Here is a 24,513-nt window from a genome sequence, read left to right on the forward strand (position 1 = left end):
TGCTACATTAGACGAGTTCAATGTATACGAGAGCCGTACGTCGTCAATGCCGGTTTTGTGTAGATCAATGCGTGAGTGCAAGAATTTGACTTGGCGGCTTATTGAAATGGCTAGCTTGCTAGCGCATTGTAGGTGGAAATTCCTGGTCGTGCTCTAGTAACGGACAATAACAACCACGCTGATTGTGCGACTATGTTGTCGATTACCGGTAATGATTTGCATACGTTTTTAGTAGATAAATATTGTACATTAAACTGCTGGCATTTGCGTAATGGCTTTAAGTCTCAACGAGCCGGACCCGTGCGCATCTTGCGCAACCAATATAAAAGTCTCTTATCAAATATCAACAGAAATCAGCTGTTCTATCAATCAATTAAAATCTGGCGTATGGTCGCAGCTGCCAGTAATGCAGTGCAAATATTCACAATAGTGCCATAGTAGAAATAGATTTCTTTGTGTGCTCACAATCGTTTATTTTTAACAAATTATTTTAATAAAATATAGCTAAACAAAAGCACTACCACCAAAACTGCCCAAAGCTCGCAAATAGCCCGAATCTCCATCTTTACAACCAAAACTTTATTTATAGATTTGGATTCTAAGTAAGAGCGAAAAGGGACATAAAAACAGCAATTAGAAATAATATATATTGTAACGAATTTACTGCAAATGCTCTTATTTGCATATTATTTGGGTATACCTCTGGCCATTTACTGAAATAATCCATAACCACCAGTACGTATTTGTTTCCGCGGTTGCTAGTAGGAAATGGACCTGCGACATCCATGGCGATCCTTTCAAATGGTGCACCTGAAATATACTGCTTCATCTGGCCATGACTTCGGGTTTTGGGCCCTTTCGCTCTATTGCATACCTCGCAGTTGGCAATCCACTCGGTGACCGACTGACGGCAACCAACCCAATAGAATCTCTGCTTAATTTTTTCGAGTGTCTTCGTGATTCCAAGATGACCTCCACTTGGACCATTGTGCAGCTCGCTGAGCACGTCAGGAATCCTCTTCCTGGGAACAACTATCAGTTTCTTCTTGCATTGACCATCCTCACTCTCCCATACTCGATGCAAGCAACCGGATATCAATTCTAAACTGTTCCACTGTGCCCAATATGACTTCGCAATGGGACTCTCTGCTGACATCTCCTCTCTGCTTGGTCTTTCGTTTCGTTCGAGCCCTTGCATAACATGTGACAGATCTGTATCTTCTAGCTGACACTTTCTTAGTATTTCCTTGTCCCATTCATCCGTACACGTTATAGTCATTAGCCGGAAATCTATAATGTCTTCTTTAGCCTCGGCCTTTGAGCAGTGCTTGCATTCCAGACTACATGGTCTTCGTGACATTGCATCAGCATTTCCATGGGTACTACCTTTTCGATGCTCAATGGAAAAGTCATAGCTTTGTAGTCGCTCGATCCACCGTGCCAATTGTCCTTCCGGATTACGGAACTGCAGAAGCCATTTCAACGCTGCGTGATCTGTCCTGGCACGGAATCGCTGGCCGTAGAGGTATTTGTGAAAATGTTTAATGCACTCTACCAATGCCAACAGCTCTCTCCGTGTAACGCAATAGTTCCTCTCTGGTTTTCCAATTGAACGGCTGTAATATGCAACTACCTTCTCTTGTCCATCGACCAGTTGTGATAAAACGCCTCCTATAGCATATCCGCTCGCATCTGTATCTAGAATAAACGTTGCTCCTGGAATCGGGTATGCCAACATTGGGGCAGTGCACAACCGCTCTTTCAATGTTTGGAAAGCTACTTCTTGGTCCTTCTTCCATTCAAAAGCTTTATTTTTCCTTGTTAGCTCGTGGAGACTATGGGCTACGCTGGCAAAATTTGGTACAAATCGGCGGTAATATGTGCACAACCCAAGGAAACTTCTCAATTCATGCAGATTCTGTGGTCTTGGCCAATCCTTTACTGCCTCTATCTTTTCATTCGCTGTACAGACACCTTCTGTCGTTACCTTGTGGCCCAAATAATTTACTTCCTTTTTAAACAGCGTACACTTTTTGGGACTTAACTTCCGACCAGCGCCAGCTATTCTCTGGAAAACTTCCTCCAAGTTTTTAAGATGTTCATCAAAACTCTTGCCCAATACGATGATGTCGTCCAGGTACACCAAGCATGTTTTCCAATGTAGTCCTTTCAGTACCTGGTCCATGAGTCTCTCAAAAGTAGCTGGTGCATTGCAAAGTCCAAAAGGCATCACTGTAAATTGCCAAAGACCATCACCGACACTGAAGGCTGTTTTCTCTTTATCTTCCTCCTTCACCTCAACTTGCCAGTAGCCACTTTTCAAGTCCAGTGTGGAAAACCATTTCGTACCAGATAGCGAGTCCAGAGTGTCGTCAATTCTTGGTAACGGGTAGCTATCCTTTTTCGTAACGTCATTCAACTTTCGGTAGTCCACGCAAAACCTCATTTTTCCATCCTTCTTCTTTACAAGTACTACCGGTGAGCTCCATGGACTAGCTGATGGTTCGATGACGCCACTGTCACTCATTTCTTGTATGATTTGACTCACAACTTCCCGCTTCGCCAGTGGAACACTACGTGGAGCTTGACGGATCGGCCTCGCATCTCCAGTGTCAATTTGATGATGCGGCCTGGTTTGGAACCATCCTGGTCAAATATGTTCGCGTATTTTATGAGCAGTTGTTTTGCCTTACTCTGATAGGCTTCCTCTAGCCCATGCGTCCATGCCGTGATATCATTTGAAAGATCAGTATTACTAGATGAAACGTATTCCTGGAGCTGTTCACAGTTAATAACTACTTCGGCCTCTTGGCATCTTCCCAAAATAGCTCCTTTTGTCAAATTGAATGGTGACTTGAACTCATTGAGTACTCTTACCGGAATACGTCCATCTTGTTTTGTCATAGCCAGGGTTTTTCCTACAAGTATGTTCAGTGCTGATTTATTTGCTGCTTCGACAACCCACAATTTGTTTGTCCCACAATCTCCATCTACCTTTGCCCAGATGACTGCTTCTGATTTTGGTGGTATTTGCTGACTCTCTTCCACCAGCACTCGTTTACTGCTGTAGCCTCTCTCGTAGCCGAAATTAAGTGGCACATCCATGTTCTTATATCGCATCGTCTTGCTTTGCATATCGATCTTGATGCCTTGGTTGATTAAGAAGTCCACTCCAATTATGATTTCATCAACAATACCTGCCACTATAAAATTGTGAAGTACCGTGATGTTCCCAATTGCTACTTCACATTCTACTTCTCCAATTACCTGGGTGTCCTCTCCCGTGGCTGTACGTAATCTTGCTCCAAGCAATGGCCTTATCTTCTTGTTGACTAAATCTGATCGAATGATGGAATGGGATGCACCCGTATCTACAGTCAGTAAACGTTCCTTTCCATCCACATGTCCTCCGACAGTAAGATTGCTTGACCTTCTTCCAATTTGCGAGATAGAGATTATGGGGCATTCAATTGAGGGAGCCAGCTGTCGCCCCTTGCGGCTGACTCGCTTTAGTTTAACGATTGAGTGGATTTGGAGATTTGCTCGTCTCCTTCAGCTCTGCGTTTAGGGCCACCCACATTGTTGGAACTATTGGAATTGCTACTGCAATGACGTGCAATGTGACCTGGGTTACCGCACTTGAAACATTTCATAACTCCGGCATTTTTCTGTTGTGATCCCTTCAGAGCTTCCAAAATTGTATCTACCCACTCCGGCCTTTCTACTTCCACACGATGAGCTTTGTATGCTGGTTTACTCAATAATGACGCCGTTTCCTGAGTCAATGCATGGGATACCGTTTCAGAAAATGTTTGCTTTGGGTTCGCGTATGTGGCTCGCTTCGTTTCGACGTCCCGTATGCCATTTATAAAGCTCTGAATCTTCACTCTTTCCGTGTATTCCACGGGTGCATCCGCATTTGCAAGATGAGCCAATCTTTCAATGTCCGAAGCAAACTCCTGCAAAGTCTCGTTAGCTTTTTGGTAGCGGTTTTGCAATTCTATTTGAAATATCTGTTTCCTGTGTTCGCTTCCGTATCGCCGTTCTACAGCAGCCATCAATGCGTCATAACTGTTCCGTTCGTACTCTGGAATAGTCTGTAAGATTTCCGCGGCAGGCCCTTTCAGTGCCACGAACAGAGCTGCAACTTTATCTTCAGCATTCCATTGGTTCACTGCTGCGGTCTTCTCAAACTGTAGCTTAAAGACCTGAAAAGGAACAGAACCGTCAAAGGATGGTGTCTTTACCTTTGGATTACTCGTTGAAACTGCTGGGCGATTTAGTTGCAACTGCTCGATACGTCCTCTCAAAGCATCCACCTCGGCCTCGATTTTTTTCTTCAAACTGTAAAATTTTTGTATCTTGCGCCTCCAACTTCGAGGAAATTCGTCCTTCTTGCTCTTCCAGTTGAGCAGAGATCTGCGATGATATCTGTGCTGAAATTTGCGCCGACATTTCGGATATCCGTGTTTCTTGTGCTTCTATCTTCGATGTTATTTCTGACGACATTTCTGCAATATGTGTCTCCTGTGATTCCATCTTGGATGCCATATATGTTTTCTGTTCTTCCAGTTGAGTTTCCATCTTGGATGTTATACGTGTCTTCTGTGATTCCATCTTGGATGCCATATATGTTTTCTGTTCTTCCAGTTGAGTTTCCATCTTGGATGTTATACGTGTCTCCTGTGATTCCAGTTGAGGTGCCATTGTCGATGTTTGAGCAGATATTGCAGCCAAAATCATGTTCAAGTCTGTGCTCGTAACTGTCTGCGTAACTGTCTCTTCCATTTTTGTTATTTCCTCGCCATCAAGATGAAAGTCATACTCTTCCACGTCAATTCCTTCTACTTCCATTGCCTCCCGTAGCCGTGCCTGAAGTTCAAGTTTAACGCCGCTTGTATTCAATCCACGGCTCTCCAACTCCCTCTTCAGTTGCTGGATCTTCAATTCACTGAACTTTGCCATGTCCTTGTTGTCCTCTGGAATTTATTCAACAATTCCTCTTCTGACACCAATTGTAACGAATTTACTGCAAATGCTCTTATTTGCAATCTACTGCCAACGTTCGTATCGCTAAACTGTTGAATAAATAACTCCAATTTGTAATAATACAAAATGGCCTTTATTAAAGTACTTCACAATAACAAACTGTGCAACGAATAGCTTGCTGAATAACCACACTGATTGATAGCTCAATGAAACTCTACTACTCAAAATAACACTGCTATTGCTCGCTAGATATCGTCTTAATCAAACTGCTTGACAACTCAAATCAAACTGAATTACTTCTTACTCGCCTGCTCCGCTTTTATAGTTTACGCTGCATACTTCTAGGCTCTTCGATTTCCAGAAGTTACTAGTTAGTTCGGCTACAAAATTGCCAGCCACAACTACGTGCACAAATTATTGCTCTCTCTTGTGACAACTCAGATAAGATATATGCATGTGTTTGTGCATTGACGCTCCGCTGCTCGTATACGTACATATGTGTAGACGCAATTAGTTATTCGTTTATGTAGATACATAATGATTGAATTATTTATGTGAATGTTTGTAGTTTACAGTCTCTCGCGCATACATAGGCGTATAAGTAAATGCATCTGTGTGTGACATCTTTCGGCTGCCTTATATATGTGTATACATGATTTGATTATTGACGTAAATACTGCTTATCGTGGCCTTGGCATCGCCTTAGTGATGGTATAACTTAGTGCTGTTAATATCCGTGACAATATGATGGTTCTTGAAACTTCCTTCTACTATAAGATTTTCTAGATTTCTCCGCGATCTGGTGGGTTTTTGCTCGACTTGAGGACAAGCGATTACGGGTAACCGATATATTTTAGAAAGTTGTATCATTCGTGTTTCTCTTTAACTGATAAGAGAAGGCCCTAAATAGTGGGATTCGAAGTAATTTTTTGCGGCTACAAAATAAATACAAGACGCACTAACCTTCCAAGAGATTTTTGGCCGAGGTTTATGCGTTTGTTCAGCATTTAATTTCTCTCCGTTCTGGGGAAATAAGAAGACAGTAGCAGTGTTTTGACAGGCCTGTAGTTTGTTCCAGTGTGTATCCCTTAGGCTCGACGACCATGTTGAGAACGCGCTTTATAATTCGTAATGAGCGTATCTTTGCCAGTGTTGCCAGGTTAGCCTTTTCCAAGCTAGATTTAGCCTTTTTTTTTCCTTTAGCCTCGAAATTTTGTGTTTAGCTTCGTGACTTTTTTCTAGCCTTTTTTACTCCGAATATATTTTTAAAAATTTCTAAAATAAAATAATTTCAATAGTTCCTGTGAACACCTAATACCTAATAATATGAGTTCTCTACAAAAGATTAATTCTTCTTCTGCTGAAAATTCGTTGAAAGCTGCTGAAATTCGAAGAGCTGCAGTGGCGAAAACTTATAACTATACAATGGAAAAATGTACACTCCACCATGGAATTTTGGTCGCAAGTCCGAGAATGTAAAAATGCATTAAACGAACCTCCCTTTTTAGAACTTGTCGAATTCATATTTAGTTTTTTAGTATTACCACTCAGTAACGCGGAGGTTGAAAGAGTTTTTAGTGGCATGAAAATTGTGAAAACTAAATTAACGAACAAACTAAAAATTAAAATGCTTAATGCGCTGCTTAATATTATGCTCGTTAAAACGCTTATCTAAATGTTGTAATGACTTTGAAATTACCTATGATCTCATATCTATGGTAAATAGCCAAACTTTATACCCAGACATAAGCTCTTATGATTCTTCTGACGGGGAATATTTTATATAAATAATTAGTTTGTAATATTTTTGTTATGTATATACACATATGCAATCATTTAAAGTAATTCCATGTGCTAGTCAAAGAAAATGTGCCTGATATGTTTTGAAACAGGAAGTTATGCTTAAGTTATGTTAATAAGTTGTTTTACAAAAAAAATTTAATGAATTAACCAAAAAATTTCTGGCCTTTTTTTAGCTTCTTTTTTTTCTAAATTTAGCCTTTTCTAACCTTTTTTTTTTTGCCAATCTAGCTTCTTTTTTTTGCATCACCTGGCAACACTGATCTTTACTAAAAGTACTGCTGAGAGAGATTTGTGGATTTTGTTACGACTCTCTATTTTAGGTACATTCTGATCGAACGTCATATTCAGCATTTTTGGATGATAGACAGTAGGTAGCGTAATGGAATCAACGTGTATGTCCAACATGGTCGACATTTGCTTTGTTCACGTTGTAAATAAGGTCGCCGAGGATGTGGTCGGTGACAAGTCAGGTTTTGCGAGGCGAGGAAACTGGACAGACTAGGGAGATGGTTGTTCGTTTCATTCCATATCTCGTCAATGGCTGTGTCGCAACCTGTTGCCATTATCGTGCAGTCATCGACGAAGCATAGATACAATAGTAACGCCTTCAAGGTGGCGAAGAGAGCTTCGATATATAGAAGGAATAATGAATTATACTGTATTGTACAGTTAAGGTTCTGTTTGCGGTAACAGCTGTTACAGCAGCATTTTACATGGTCTATCCTAATCTTTCTTATTCAACAACCCTCGTTTTCGAGTCGTATATATAAACTATTAATACACAGCAAGCTTCGTGAGAATTTAGCCCCACACATTTTTTACATCCGTCTTGCGACCGGGCTAATGTTCCAATGCTCCAAGAGCTATTTTAACAGCAGTTGTGACAAAATAAGTCAAATGACGTAAAGCCACAAAGATCGCGGTTAAACAACTTAAAAAATTAAGTGTAATTGCTGAACGTGTGACATTTTAAATAATTTGGCACCTTAAATCTTGAATCGATTTTTGCGAATAATTATATTTGCTCATTTATATAAATATATTAATAATTATGTAGTATTTTTTTAACATTTGTAACTTGTTTTCGGGGCTGAAGTACACGCGGTGGTTATACCGACCACTGTCAAGGATTGATTATTATTATTATTATTATTATTCCATACTCCATTAGGAGCTTAGGATTCAACAAAAGTTTTCCAATTATCTCTATTTCGTGCTATTTTCCCTAATTCGTTAAACGATTTGCCAGTTTCCTGAAGAACAGTTCTCCTCCAAGTCCAATTTATTACTATTATTACAGTTACAAATCCATGTTAAGGAACTGAGAGAGAGTTCTCTTTTTCTCTCTTCCCCCTAATACCATCTAAACGCTTTAAAATATGTGACAAAAAGATCTTTCCTACCTTTCAAACCAAGAGTTAAAAGGTATTTTTCTTCGCTGCGAAGAATACAAACTTGGCTCTGAGGTACAATGCTTCAGGATAGACTGAACGGGCGAGTTCTTCTTAATGTAGATTACGACATTAAGGTTACATCGGAAAAGATAATGCAAACACGTTCCGAAGTATATTAACATTTAATTAAGATAAGTTTTAAGTTGCGCAACCTTTCTCCCTTTTGGAAATATTAAGGGAACACGAATCACTTTTCACCTGATCCTTTTAACGGAGAAGGCGCTCCCTATTTCTCTGCCGCTAAAGATATCTTTTGCACTGGAGTATCTCCTTCACTCGAATAACAACCAATTCTTTCGACTATGTTGATGTCCGCATAAGGTTCATACAGCGCGCCATTAAATTTTCTACGATACTCGCCCTTGCCAATATAAATCCCTCGTAGAACTTTTCTTTTGAATAGTTACTCTTAGAGCCGTCCCCCTCTGATGTTATCAGCATTCATGCTTCCGCAGAAGGACGGCTACGATAAGTGATTTGTGAAGCTTTATATTCGTTTCCGTATAGAGGTACTTCTAAATTACCCAAATTAGTCCAAAATAGCGTTTGTTGACAGGAGTGACTCTCCGTTGGGTTTTGATGCTGGCATTGTGGATTGTGTTAAAGTTAGTTTCCAGGCCATCATTAAATATTTCCAGTGCTCGCCGTCGCCGACGCACAGAGGACAATAAATCTTTCGAAAATTTTTTCTCGCAAAACTTTCCCAGAGCCACCCCGTCTGACGTTGTCATGGTATATGCTTCTGCATCATATATAAGTGACTCATGATTTCATTTGCCGAGAGAGGAATTTACTGTTAAATTGCCCTTTGAGCTGGAGACATTGGTGCTTTATCGGTAACCGTATCGGTCACCTTTTAACAGCTGATTCGACCAACCTTATGAGAATCAATGCAATCGATTATTGGTGCCGCTAAGGTCGTAACCGTATCGTAGCCAACCAATTGGGTTTTGGTTTACCGTCGTAACGATAAACAGCTGATTACGTTAGGGATACGGATACAGCGATACGACATACGGCACCAATGACTCCAGCTTTAAGTCCAAAGTAGCATTTATTGGCAAGAGTGATTCGCTGCACTTCAAGGCTGATGTTGTTTGTGTTAACGTTGACATACGTATGTGGGTATTAGGGAGAACCATATATTGTTGAGTGAACTTATTGTCAAATATGTCCTTTTATTCTAATGGGTTAGGACCCTTCATGTCAGAATCAGGGGCAGGTTCCAACTGAGCTGCAAAACCACGAAGAGCATGGCTCAACCACATTCTATCTGTTTAATTGTCGTTAGTTATCGGATTTTTGGCGTACTTTGTTATATGAGGCCCAAAATCGTTTAGCCGGTTGTGCTCCAATTGATAATCGGCTTGCATTTTTGAAAAATTATCACACTACAATACCCTTAGAGGCAGTTATGGCTGTTTATAAATATGTAAGCACGGTTGCCACTTTGGTCCATTTCGACCAGAAATTGTCCTTTCGAACCCCATTTGGTACGATGGTCCATTTCTTTAAATTTTGGTCCTTTTTAAGCTGTAACCAAGGTTTTGGTACTTTTTTTTCTTTTTCACTGAAGTTAAAATGTACAAAACTGCCCACAAAATTTTCTACACCTTTATTAATCCTTATATATAATTTTCAATTTACCTCAACGGATTTCTTACCCAAAAACCTGCTGTCATTAATATGTAGCAGAATAATGGTACTTATTTCAACTAGCAGATAATTTAGAAAATTTGTGGATCTTGAGGCAAACCAATTTTCGTTAATTGTTGATAAAACAAGCGGCTAATCAGAAAATATTATTTTGGTGGCTATATATTTCGATCGGTCATCAAACACTTTTCGTAATAAATTTTTGTCACTATTTCAGCTTAAAAAAAATTCTTCCAAATGCAGTTTGTGAAGCAATACATCCACGCATCAAATAAAAAGTGACCCTTAAAAAATTTGTATAAAGGAATCCTATGTAAAAATTTTAAAAGTCTTACATTTCGTTTGGGATGTCGATATTTAAATTTTTCTCACACATCCCAAAACAAATCAATGAGTTTAAGAAATTAAACAACGCAAGGATTCTAGGAATTTATTTTACACGTTGGCTCACTCTGGAAAGTATCTTCTTGCGTACGCCTCACACTGCGATGCGGCTGGCTATATTTTCTATTCTTGTGTCTGGAATTTAATCAGGGATGCACCTTAACGTTAAGCTAATCGTTTATCAAAAAATTTCCACCGTTTCCGTTGAAACACTTCGAAATATTATCGATAAAGAAATTATCAAGATAAATTGTCTCTCGTTTTTAACCGAAACGAAAAGCTTTCGTTAGCGTTAAAAACGTTAACAGAAACGTGATACTTTATGTTTGAACTGTGCTGGCAATGCTATAGCCATGGTGAAGCCGTAAGGTGGCAACAACGAGCGCACATACACACACAAACTCTATGTAATTTGTTTGTGTAATTCGTTGGTGGTAATGTCAAAAATACTCTGAGAAATGTTCGTACTGTCAAAATTCATGAGAAAAGTTGCAATCAGCTTGGATAATGCTTTCACCTTTAATGACTCCGCCATCAATCAGCTTTGCCAGCATAGTTTGAAATTAATAATCAACATAAACGATTTGATTTCGTTTTGATATGGCAGAAAACGAAACGAAATCATTTCGTTAATTTAACGATCTTAACGTTAATAAACGAAACGAAATGACTTCGTTTCGTTTATTAACGTTGATTATCGTAACGAAATGATATCGTTTCGTTGGTTAAGCATGCCTGAATTTAATGGCGTTTCTGCTATAAATAAATAAAATAAAGTAATTTAAAAAAAATTTGAAGTAAACGGTTTTATTGAAAACAATACTTACATGAAGTAATAATAATACTGAAAGCTAGAAAATAATTACATGAAGTAATAATAATACCGAAAGCTAGAAAATAATTAGGTAGGTCCCAGGTACTAGTCATCACACTCCTCATCAATCTAGGGCGTTGATCAGACAATTAAATAAAAGTGTTGGACGCGTCAAATTTCTATTGATAGTCATATATAAGACCAACTGAACCTTAATCAGGTTATGCTACGCCTCACATTTTTAGAAATTTCACGCACCCAACGCTTTTATTTAATTGTCTGATCAACGCCCTAGTTTGATGAGGAGTGTGATGACTAGTACCTAGGACCTCCCTAATTATTTTCTAGCTTTCGGTATTATTATTTCTTCATGTAAGTATTGTTTTCAATAAAACCGTTTATATAAAAAATTTTTTTTAATTATTTTATTTTCAAGTTTTTAGTCTTTATTTAATTGCCTATTGTTTCTCATTCTATTTAGTTCATTTAGTGACTCATTATTTCAAGGACTTTTTCCTGACAATTTGTTACAATCTAGGTCCTCAATACATAATCCTTTACCCGGGGAGTGAAACCAGGATCTTCGGTGTGGATGGCGTTTCTGCTATACAACTGCACGAAAAAGTTGAATCAGAAAAAGTTTGTCTGCCGATATTATACGATCAATATAAAGTACAATGTGAACCATTTTAGGTACAATGATTATATCAAAATATTGGATATTTAAAAAATTTCAGTGTACATAATTTGGAATACTAAGTATCTTGACCCAAGGAATATTTTTATTGGAAGTAAGACATACATATTTTTTGAAAGCGTTAACTTTACATATGCTCAACATAGAACGCTGTGTATCAAATTATTCCCGTGGAAGAGGAGAGCCCAAAACCTTTAGTAATAACATTGTTAAATAATTTCTCGTACCTACATAGTTAAATGTCATCAAAATTCATTACTACACAGCAGGGCATTTTTTAAGTAATACGAACGTGGCCAAATGGCCACTATATCAACATTCAAGTTGATATTTAAAAAATCTTTTATTTTGATTTTGTTTTTAAAAATTTATATTTTGTTTATTTTTGAGTTTAGATATTTTCTAACTAATTAGAATTTTCTTTTTTTGAAGTTATTCAAAATTTTAAGTTAACACGAAAACTCAATTAAAATTATTTTAAAAATTAAAGTAAAGAGTACAAAGTAGTTAACACTATATTTACTCCCCCTCCAAGAAAATTTGAAACAAACAAATTATTAATTAATATTAAATGTAACCTTTTTTTGTTTTTTGTTGTTTAATGTATTTGTATTTAAATTAGTGTTAATAAGTATGTTTGCTGGTTTAAGTAAATCAATTGAAATATTTTTAATAGTATTATTGTATTGAATTGTAAATGTTTTATGTTTCTTAGATATAACTTTAAAAGGTCCTTCATAAGGTGATTCTAAATTAGATTTACGAAGAACTTTAACAAAAACATACTCACAATTTTCTAATTGTTTAGGAACGAAAACATTTTCTTTGTTATGATGAAAAACTTTAGAACGAACAAGTGAAAAATATTCTCTTATTTTATGAAGAGCGTCATTAGAAAAATCATGTTCTTTATTACTATTTGAAATAATTAATTCACCAGGTATTCTAAGTGTTTGGCCATAAACAAGTTCAGCAGATGAACATTTTAAATCTTCTTTAATAGAAGTTCGTAAACCAAGTAGAATGAATGGTAAAATGTCAGACCAATGAACCGAGTCGTTTGATGCTATAATTGCTGCTTTTAAAGTTCGATGAAATCTCTCTATCATGCCATTTGCTTGGGGATGGTAAGGAGATGTATGAATTTTATGAGAACCTAAAAGTTTAGTTAATTCTGTAAAAAATTTTGAGGTGAATTGTGAACCTTGATCTACTGTAATATTTAATGGTATACCAAATCGTGGTATATAATTTTGAATAAAAGTTTTTACTATAGTATTTGTTGAAATATCTTTAAGCGGATAAGCTTCAGGCCAACGTGAAAATCTGTCAATAATTGTTAAAATATAACAATTTCCATTTGAAATTGGAAGAGGTCCAACAATATCCATATGAATATGTTCAAAACGGCCTGATGGTATTTGAATTTTTTGGATAGGAGATTTAGTATGTCTTGAAATTTTGGATTTTTGACAATTGATGCAAGATGAAGTCCAATCGTTAATTTCTTTACGCATGTTAGGCCAATAATATTTATTTTGAATTAATTTTCTAGTTGTTCTTATACTTGGATGAGATAATGAGTGAATTTTGTCAAATATAATTCTTCTCATAGAATGTGGAACATAAGGTCGAAAAGGTTGTAGAGAAACATCACACCATATGTTTAAATTAATAATTGGAATATGAATTTCTTTTAAATTATTTTTAGAATTTGGATCAGAAATGGTTTTTTGTAAAAATGTATCAGTTTGCTGTTCTTTATATAAAGTTTCTAAATTTATATCTTGAGTTGAAATTGCATTTATTTCTGGAATACGGGAAAGTGTGTCGGCAACTATGTTGTCTTTTCCACGTATATATTGAATATCATTTGTAAATTGAGCAATATATTCAAGGTGACGTAGTTGACGAGGAGATCTATCTACTTTAGAATTTAGAACATGAATTAAAGGTTTATGATCAGTATAAATAGTAAAAGTTCTACCTTCAAGAAAATGTTTAAAATGTTTAATTGAATTATAAATAGCCAAAAGTTCACGATCAAATGTTGAATATTTAGTTTCTGTTGTAGTTAATTTTCTTGAAAAATAAGCTAAGGGTTCTAGTATATTATTGCTAGTTTGTTGAAGAACTGCTCCAATAGCAACATTTGATGCATCTACTGCTAATGATAAAATACCATTTTTGTCGAAATGTGTAAGTAAAGTATTTTTGGCAAAAAGTTTTTTAACATTTTCGAAAGCTGTTGTGGTTTCATTTGTCCAATTTAATTGTTTAAGTTTGTTTTTAATTGCATGTGTTAACATTTCATGCAGAGGACTAAGTTCTGTTGCTAACATTTTAATATATCTGTGATAGTAATTTATCATACCTAAAAATTTTTGTAATTTATTTATAGAAATTGGTTTTTCAAAATTTGTTATGATTTCAATTCTATCGAAAGATGGTTTAATACCTTCGCCTGAAATTTCGTAACTTAAAAAATTTAATTTATTTACACCGAGAGTACATTTTGAAGGTTTGATATTTAAATTATATTCTTCAAGTCTTTTGAAAACTGATTTTAAATGATTTATATGTTGATCAATATATCAACATTCAAGTTGATATTTTAAAAAACTCTTTTATTTTGGTTTGCAATAAAAAATTTATTTTTGTTTATTTTTGAGTTTAGATATTTTCTAACTAATTAGAATTTTCTTTTTTTGAAGTTATTCAAAATTTTAAGTTAACACGAAAACTCAATTAAAATTATTTTAAAAATTAAAGTAAAGAGTACAAAGTAGTTAACACTATATTTACCAATATATTTAGTAATAAACCAAATATTTATTTTATTTTTAAAAATTTATTTTTTGTTTATTTTTGAGTTTAGATATTTTCTAACTAATTAGAATTTTCTTTTTTTGAAGTTATTCAAAATTTTAAGTTAACACGAAAACTCAATTAAAATTATTTTAAAAATTAAAGTAAAGAGTACAAAGTAGTTAACACTATAGCCACGTAGTAGTCCGCCGTGGCCACGTAGTAATCATAATCTGGCCACAACTAAATTTCGAAAATGCGTGAACAACACCTAACTGAAATAATGTCAGAAATTTTCTGAACATACATGATTTCCCCAAAATGTCAAAAAATATATAACTTGCTAATTCTAATGAAGTTTTTGGTACTAATCGAAGAAATTTATCAACGAATGAATGATAGTTAGAGATGGGAAAGGGGTAAATACCCAAATGGTAAATACACGGTAAATTGGTTATACATGGTAAAAATGGGTAAAGTCCCAAATATTTACCCAAAATAAATACCCACGACGGCCACCGTGGTGTGATGGTAGCGTGCTCCGCCTACCACACCGGATGCCCTGGGTTCAAACCCCGGGCAAAGCAACATCAAACATTTTAGAAATAAGGTTTTTCAATTAGAAGAAATTTTCTCTAAGCGGGGTCGCCCCTCGGCAGTGTTTGGCAAGCGCTCCGGGTGTATTTCTGCCATGAAAAGCTCTCAGTGAAAACTCATCTGCCTTGCAGATGCCGTTCGGAGTCGGCATAAAATCATGTAGGTCCCGTCCGGCCAATTTGTAGTGAAAATCAAGAGGAGCACGACGCAAATTGGAAGAGAAGCTCGGCCTTAGATCTCTTCGGAGGTTATCGCGCCTTACATTTATTTATTTATTTTTAAGGGTAAAAATAATCTTTTGGAAAATATGGGAAACCAACACACAAATTCATTCCAAAATGTATCCAATTTGTCCTATATTGGTGGGTAGTTATCCATTATGCTATCGGTTGAATTAGTTTTAATCTGTAATCCAGCGTTTTTCAAAAATATTTAGCCAATAATGCATGCCGTTGCAAATATTTAAGTTTCCCCAGTAAACATTTTGAGTCGAAAAAGAGTCGGAAAAATATCTAAATTGGAGCCTTTACAGCCGGTATGTGCTCATTTGGGAGGCAGAAACCAATGTATTTCCTTCTTGCAATGGTCGTCCTATATGAGCCTATTAACGTAAATCATTTGAGCCTAAAAAAGATGCTTATACAATAGGGAGGGTCGATTTAAAAATCGCTCATTGCTCTGTGAAAATCGTATTCTAGGGATCAAAATAAGGAACTTTGACGAAGGAACCATACCTCTAAAACGAATTCTGATGTCCCCCCTTTGGGTCGAACTTTTGGGTAGGGGCAATTTTAATTCTACCTGCTGTGTCTTGTGGTGGCTTAAAAACAACAACACAAGTAATTTTACGATCTGCAATTGTGTCACAGTGATACCTTCATTTTTTAAAATGGTTGAATAAAAAACCCACACAACTAAGTTTACGACATGCAAATGCATCACAGTGATGCCTTGCTTTTAAAAGGGGGTTGTAAAAACGCTAATTTCTAATAATTTTTTAATTTCTTTTCTATTACTAAGTTAAATTCATTTTTTCATTTACATATGTTCTGACTAAATAAATTTCTAAAGAGAAAAATAAACTCCAAAAAGAAAAAAAAACATAGGCATTTCAAAGTGGGATTTTTCTAAATTTGCAAGTTCGACCCAAAGGGGGGGGCATCAGAATTCGTTATAGAGGTATGGTTCCTTCGGCAAAGTTTCTTATTTTGATCCCTAGAATATGATTTTCACAGATCAATGGGCGATTTTTTTGCCTCCCCATAAATCGACCCGGCCTATTATACAATAAAAGAATAGGAAGGGTAAAAATAATGTACAAATGTAATTCATTTTGTATTAAAATGAACAGTGATCGTAACAAAGTTTCAAAATTTGTTCCAAACTCGCTGTGACGAACATAAATAGTTGATAAATGATAATTTTTGCATGCAAGATTAGGAGCTTTTAGGCCGTTAAATAAAAGGCAAAAATTAAATTTTCTTTTACCCTCCTACGCGTTTCGACGCTTTTCTGATTCCTATATTGCCCACTTATTTTGGATTCGTTTCGGATTCTTAAATTATGAGCGCCGTGAGCCTGTTTGTTTGGGTAAATATGTGTTCCTTATAAATATTCTCTTACAGTTCTGGAGTTTAATATGGTTCAAAAGCTTCAAAAATGCTATCACCTTAGAGTCTTTTATGACTCCGATTTGATGAAATTATAAACAAACGAAAAATATTAGAATTAGTAAACTAGGCAGCTCCGGAAAAAAACTCTGAAATTTTTCTGCGACAATTTATTCTAAATAAATAATTAACTCAACTAATACTTATTTCATTTCTATCTTATCCTCATGTGAGTTTTATCACATTCTCCACTATGTTTTCCGCTTCGGATATATGTCAAAAATTCTTCCTAAAAGCCCTGAAGTAGTGTCATTAAAAGGCTCAAAATTAGCAGTATATGACGCCAATAAGGCTCATATATGATATCGGAAGAAGGTCTGTATAATACTTATGTTAGAGGCAAAATATAAGCATATAGCATTCGCTTCAGGTTCCTAAATGAGTACATAACGAGTGCAAACGATCCAAAGTTTGGACTCCTTTCAGACTAATTGTTGACTCCGAGTGTTTGCTGGGTTGTTTGTTTAAAATAAAAACGAAATTTTTTTAATTTCAAATGGCGTATAAATTTAATTGCTGAATTGTAATTCCAAGCAGCCTCGATTCAAACGATTTTTAAATACGCAAAAAAAGATACAAAAAAGGAATATTCCGGGTATTTTCCCGGTATTTACCCATAAAAATGGTAAATACCCGGTAGAATCCCAACTCTAATGATAGTTCATCAAATATACTATCAATGAGGATTTATATGGAAAAGAACATAGGTACTCACGACTTCCGTGACATATATAAATTCTACAAATTTTGCACGTGCTCGAGGGTTTTTTGTCAGCATATAATAAAAAAATTTTGGCCAAGTATGTAATAAGTTGGATATGAAAAATAACTATTCCTGGGGTTACTTGTTTTATTGCAAATGTTTTGGTATGAGTGAGTCACAACCACGGTTGCCACAGCATGTTTTTTTTTTGACCAACAATGGCAATATTCAAAAGCTGACCGGTATGGTCAGTCATGTCGAGGAGATATTTTTCTTTTGGCCACCTAGTGAAAAATCCTTAAAAAATGCCCTGCTACACAGTTGAATCTTTTAAGACTTCAATGGTTAATCTAAGCGCTATGGCTAGATTCAATAAATGTGAGTTTTCAAATGTACAGGCTCCTCTAAAACAAATTATATGGAAAAAAGTGTATCTTTCCAAACTCGCACTTACTGAATCTAGACAATAGATGGGAAAATTGAAGCGTAAAGGTGTTTTGGTAAACGGGAGAGCAAATAATTAAATTTGCGTAGCATTAAAAAAATTGGAGCAGCCAGGTATTGGAAAATATTTTTTTTTTAACTTTTAGGACTGATTTTATAATAAAGTCGATGCAACCGAGCTCTGGAGAAATTTAGTTTAAAAATAAACCCGTAATAAAATTTTTATGTAAATAAAGTTGAACTTATTTGGCTTACGGCTCGTGTTTTCTTCTAAGGCTTTTTGTTAAAACAAATATTTATATAAGGCTTTTTGTTAAAACGAAAGTGTGTGTGACATTGTACTTTATCAAAGCAGACTAATCCTAGAAATATAGAAACGTACTACCTAAAAATTCACTTTATTTTTGTTTGTGCGACCTTTTGTTATTTTTAACATATACATATTTAGGCAATTCACAAAGTTTTTTTTGTTTTTGTTTAATAAACATTTTTTGTAGGAAACCATGGAAGCAACCTGAGATCTATGATATTACAACGAATTCGACACATTTGTGAATTGCCAAATTATTTGTAAACGAATTAAAGAATACAAAAGTTTGGTCCATTTCTTTGAGATTTGGTCCTTTTTTCGATGAATTTTGGTCCCAAATGAAAATATGGTGTGTCAACCGTGTTTTTAAGTAGATACACAAAACTCTTTACATCCTTTGAGGTACGTCTTTCCGTGGTACCCTTATGGGTACGTACTTATATGAGTGAAATTCCTGGCATACATATCTACATCTGCGCAGTGGGAATCGTACTATTACCACTTCTTCGCAGGACTGCCAGATTTTTTCTTTATATTTGCCCAACGGGATTTTTAAAAATATCACGAAATATTTGTGAGATAAGCTATATATTTTTCAGGGTGATCAATTTCGACTTTTTCGACACAAGCACATATACATATCTACCAGGCAACACTACCCTCAAGAAGACTCAAAACTTGAAAACCTAAGCTTTCTAAAGACATTTGAGTCGTTATCCTAACGTAGTGGACACTAATGAAAATGTAAATGCTAGCCCTTAGTTCTAGAAAAAACCTCGAGTCAACTCAGTGCAAAGAACCGGCTACCGTGGAAGTTCAAAAATCTAACAATACCTTTCCTGGATACTAGTTTCTTAAAAAGAAAAGCCATTTATTTATGATAAATATGCCGCCTCCGCCGATCAAGTGATCGGCATAAACGTCAAGCAGTTATGCTCTTATAACAACATCTAGTGCTGCCCTAAAACTTCGAAACTCTTCATATATAGAATGAAAGAATTTTTTCCGAAATATCCTGTATCCGAATATGTTCTCATGCTGCGTAGTAGATTATAATTTAAAACTAATTGTGATGTTATAGAAATGCCGATCCCGGTGGGACCTTTTAAATTTAAACAAAAACAAGTAAGGAAGGCTAAGTTCGGGTGTAACTGAACATTACATACTCAGCTGAGAGCTTTGGAGACAAAAAATCACCATGTAGGAAAATGAACCTAGGGTAACCCTGGAATGTGTTTGTATGACATGGGTATCAAATGGAAGGTATTAAAGAGTATTTTAAAAGGGAGTGGGCTATAGTTATATAGGTGGACCAGGGGTGACTCTAGAATGTGTTTGTACGATTTGGGAATCAAATGAAAGGTGTTAATGAGTGTTTTAAAAGGGAGTGGGCCCTAGTTCTATAGGTGCACGTCTTTTCGAGATATCGCCATAAAGGTGGACCAGGGGTCACTCTAGAATGTGTTTGTACGATATGGGTATCAAATGAAAGGTGTTAATGAGTTTTTTAAATGGGAGTGGGCTTTGGTTCTATAGGTGGACGCCTTTTCGAGATATCGCCATAAAGGTGGATCAGGGATGACTCTAGAATGTGTTTGTACGATACGGGTATCAAATAAAAGGTGTTAATGAGTATTTTAAAAGGGAGTGGGCCTTGGTTCTATAGGTGGACGCCTTTTCGAGATATCGCCATAAAGGTGGATCAGGGATGACTCTAGAATGTGTTTGTACGATATGGGTATCAAATTAAAGGTATTAATGAGGGTTTTAAAAGGGAGTGTCCCGTAGTTGTATATGTGAAGGCGTTTTCGAGATATCGACCAAAATGTTAACCAGGGTGACCCAGAACATCATCTGTCGGGTACCGCTAATTTATTTATATATGTAATACAACGAACAGTATTCCTGCCAAGATTCCAAGGGCTTTTAATTTCGCCCTGCAGAACTTTTTTATTTTATTCTACTTAATATTAAAGGTGTCACTCCCATTTTACAAAGTTTTTTCTAATGTTATATTTTTTGTCAATAAACCAATCCAATTACAATGTTTCATCCCTTTTTTCACATTTGGGATTTTTTTTTCATTTTTCGTAATTTTCGATATCGAAAAAGTGGGCGTGGTCATAGTCGGATTTCGGCCATTATTTATACCAAGATAAAGTGAGTTCAGATAAGTACGTGAACTAAGTTTAGTAAAGATATATTGATTTTTGCTCAACTTGTCGTGTTAAGAGCCGAGCGGAAGGACAGACGGTCGACTGTGTACACAAACTGGGCGTAGCTTGAACCGATTTCGCCCATTTTCACATAAAACAGTTATCGTCATAGAATCTATGACCCTACTAAATTTCACAAGGATTGGTAAATTTTTGTTCGTCTTATGGCATTAAAAGTATTCTAGACAAATTAAATGAAAAAGGGCGGAGCCACGCCCATTTTGGAATATTCTTTTATTTTTGTATTTTGTTGCACCATATCATTTCTGGAGTTGAATGTTGACATAATTTACTTATATACTGTAAAGATATTAAATTTTTTGTTATAATTTGACTTAAAATTTTTTTTTTATTAAAAAGTGGGCGTGTTCGTCATTCGATTTTGCTAATTTTCATTAAGCGCACATATAGGAATAGGAGTAACGCTCTTGCCAAATTTCATTATGATATCTTCAACGACTGTCAAATTACAGCTTGCAAAACTTTCAAATTACCTTCTTTCAAAAGTGGGCGGTGCCACGCCCATTGTCCAAAACTTTACTAATTTTCTATTCTACGTCATAAGGTCAACCCACCTACCAAGTGTCATCGCTTTATCCGTCTTTGGTAATGAATTATCGCACTTTTTCGGTTTTTCGAAATTTTCGATATCGAAAAATTTACTTAAGTTATCGTGTTTACGGACGGACGGACATGGCTAAATAAATTTCTTTTTTCGCCCAGATCATTTTGATATATAGAAGTCTAAATCTATCTCGATTAGTTTATGCCGTTACGGATTACCCTTATGCGAACAAAGTTAATACACTCTGTGAGCTCTGCTCAGCTGAGTATAATGTGCTCTGTTCAGCTGAGTATAAAAATAAAAGATGTCCCGGCAAATAGGGAACATTTGGCAACACTACTACTATCATTAGGTATTATGTATGAAGAATAAGAAGAAGCTTCTTTTGGTTTGATTTTCTTTAATCTGCATGTTACAGGCAATCTGGTTCCTATAAATACCAATGGATACAAACATATGGAAATTTTTATTTATGTACATAAATATCAGCAGATAAACCAAATAAAATTAACTAAATAGCTGCTATATGTGCATACATATATCAATAATATATAAATAGTACATCAAATATATGTAACTTACCCCTACCAATTATGCACCAAAAAAAATTGCACACACCAAATTCACTTTGCCTTAAAACCTACGTTTCCTCCTTTGCTGCGTTGTTCTACCACCCACCCAAACCAATCCACAGAATGGCAATGACTGCAATACAATGTTGTTGCTTACAATTTGCTATGCATACAGGTACATATGGGGTATTCCATCCCATTTCGACCAATTTTGAACCCGACCCCTTTTAGAATTGACTGAAAGTTTTTCTTCTTTTTCTAGCTTACGAAAGACGTTTTTCAGAAGTTTTTCAAATTTTTTCATCCAACTCAAAAAAAGGTATGAATTTTAAAAAAAAACACCGTTTTTGTTTTCAAAATGCTATAACTTCTTCAAAAAGTGACCGTTTGGGATCTTTTTTTTTAAATTTGTTTTTAAATGTACTTTTCGGAAAAAATTCAAAAAAATTTTTTAAGTTTTTTTTTTGTTCATATTTAAGAATTCATGAGTTTAACACCGGCTACGGTGTTTTTTTTCAAAATGCTATAACTTTTTCAAAAATTGACCGTTTGGGAACATTTTTTTTTTTAAATATGTTTTTAAATGTACTTTTCGGAAAAATACAAAAAAAATTTTTAAGTTTTTTTTTTTCAATTAAATAAAAAAAAATCCTCGGCCCACTCCGGGATTAGTGGGGATGATTGCAGAATTGATTGAAGTTTTTTATTAGGAAAAAAAGGACGGAATTCGAAAAATCTCGAAAAACTGAAAAATTACAAAAAAAAAACTTTAAAAATTTTTTTGAATTTTTTCCGAAAAGTACATTTAAAAACAAATTTAAAAAAAAAGATCCCAAACGGTTAATTTTTTAAAAATTTATAGCATTTTGAAAACAAAAACGGTGTTTTTTTAAAAATTCATAAATTTTTTTGAGTTGTATGAAAAAATTTGAAAAACTTCTGAAAAACGTCTTTCGTAAGCTAAAAAAAGGAAGACAAAATTTCAGCCAATTCTAAAGGGGTCGGGTTCAAAATTGGTCGAAATGGGATGGAATACCCCATATGTATGTATAAACTTATGTGTATATGTATGTATGTTTAGTTTTGTTGTGGCGGTATAGCGTTCTTTTTGGCCAAAAGAGTGGTGGTTTTATCTAAGAGTGTGTATATTTATGGGTACTCGTGAACTCATTTAATTTCTTATTTCTTTATTCCCGATATTTACTCATTTAATTTATCGTTGAAATGATAACTAAATTCAGCTTTGTATAACCAATTATTTGTATTTCGACCTACAAACTTGCATATTTACTTTAATAACTACTTACTCTTGTAGATACATAAATATTTATTTGCATATACATATGTATGTATGTGTTTATATGAATTTGTTTATATATCGGTATTGTTAAATGCTATCAGCCTGTGATAGCATTGCGCAGTCGGGTGCCTGTTATTGTTTTTTTTGCTGGGACCTACTTTTTTTAAACCTGTGTTTGAGGAACAGCTCGGCCTAAAACTGCACTAAACTAAAATAATAAATGGTTTCTACTTGTATTATTTTTACTTTAATGGAGGAACAACTGCAAATTGGAGATTTTTCAACAAAACAAAATTTACTTTAGAAATAATAATAAATAAATAAATAATAATAATAAATTTCTAATTTTTGCTTTTTTAATTATTATTACTTTTTTATGCACACAAACGTCTGTCTGGCTATATATTCTGTGCCCTTTTCCAACTTAATTTTGTTTCACTTTTTTATACCGTTTTAGCACGTTGTTATATATTCGTGTTTATGTTCGTTTACTTGTATACAACACGTAGGCAATATTAGTCACCCAACTACTTAGTAAATTTGAGAACCTCTACAAGATCTGTATGAGAGCCGGGTGTGTACAGTCGTATAATGAAAACAAAAAAGTAACGATGATATTTTAATTACAAATGCTGGACTTAAATCAACGTTTAAAGTTGACAGTAAAATGAATGTGGGCAGCGATGAACAGATATTCAAACTATTTGCAATAAATTCAGGTTCCCTGTACTATAACATGGAAGGAACATTCATCTTTTTCCAGGTCATGCAAGCGTACCTATTTAAATATTTATTTTGATGTTAAGTATGTAGCCCCTGGGGACATACCCTGAAAAAATCGCGAGTACTCTATGTATGCATGTATGGAGTACTCGCTATGGACCAACCGAGTGCTCCAAAATTAACCACAATTCATACAAAAAGTATGGTCCAATTAACATTGCGATGCCCTAGGACTGGACCATATACTCCAGCTCCGCACTACATCAGAGTAATCCATAGAGTACCCACAGTCCAATAAACATTGTGTAGTGATTACAATCGTTAAAACCGAGCAATGATCAGCTGATCATGGTCCAATTAACATTGCGATGTCCTAGGACTGGACCATATCCCTGCAAAAATCGTTGGATCATGTGGTCCACTGGAGTACTTACCATTGTAGTCCACTGTAATGCAGCAATGGGCCAACTCACATTTCTTCACGAACATATTGTAAGCCGACCATTGCTCGTTTTTAACGACTGTAATCACTACACGATGTTTATTGGAATGTGGGTACTCCATGGATTACTCTGACGTAATGCGGAACTGGAGTATATGGTCCAGTCCTAGGACATCGCAATGTTAATTAGACCATATTTTTTGCATGAATTGTGGTTAATTTTGGAGCACTCGGTTGGTCCATAGCGAGTACTCCATACAGGCATGCATGGAGTACACGCGATTTTTGCAGGGATCATTCAGCTCCGTATTACATCAGAGTAATCCATGGAGTCCAATAAACATCGTGTTGTGTTTACAATCGTTA

The 24,513-nt window shown here is 35.5% G+C and overlaps 1 protein-coding gene across 5 annotated transcripts in view; it reads right to left on the reverse strand.

Moving 5' to 3' along the window:
- Positions 1-24,513, reverse strand: part of Buffy (BCL2 family apoptosis regulator buffy) — an 83,552-nt gene that overhangs the window by 44,321 nt on the left and 14,718 nt on the right. Inside the window, exon 1 of one of the 5 annotated variants that reach the window (XM_067770666.1) lies at positions 21,693-21,815. The exons of the other annotated variants lie outside the window; for them this stretch is intronic. The gene's annotated coding sequence lies outside the window, so the exon portion shown is untranslated. Of the gene's footprint in view, positions 1-21,692; positions 21,816-24,513 lie in introns of those variants that run through there. 5 annotated transcript variants of the gene reach the window in all.

This window comes from Eurosta solidaginis, chromosome 3 (genome assembly GCF_040869045.1).
Source record: "Eurosta solidaginis isolate ZX-2024a chromosome 3, ASM4086904v1, whole genome shotgun sequence".
In the NCBI taxonomy this organism is placed as follows: Eukaryota; Metazoa; Arthropoda; class Insecta; order Diptera; family Tephritidae; genus Eurosta; species Eurosta solidaginis.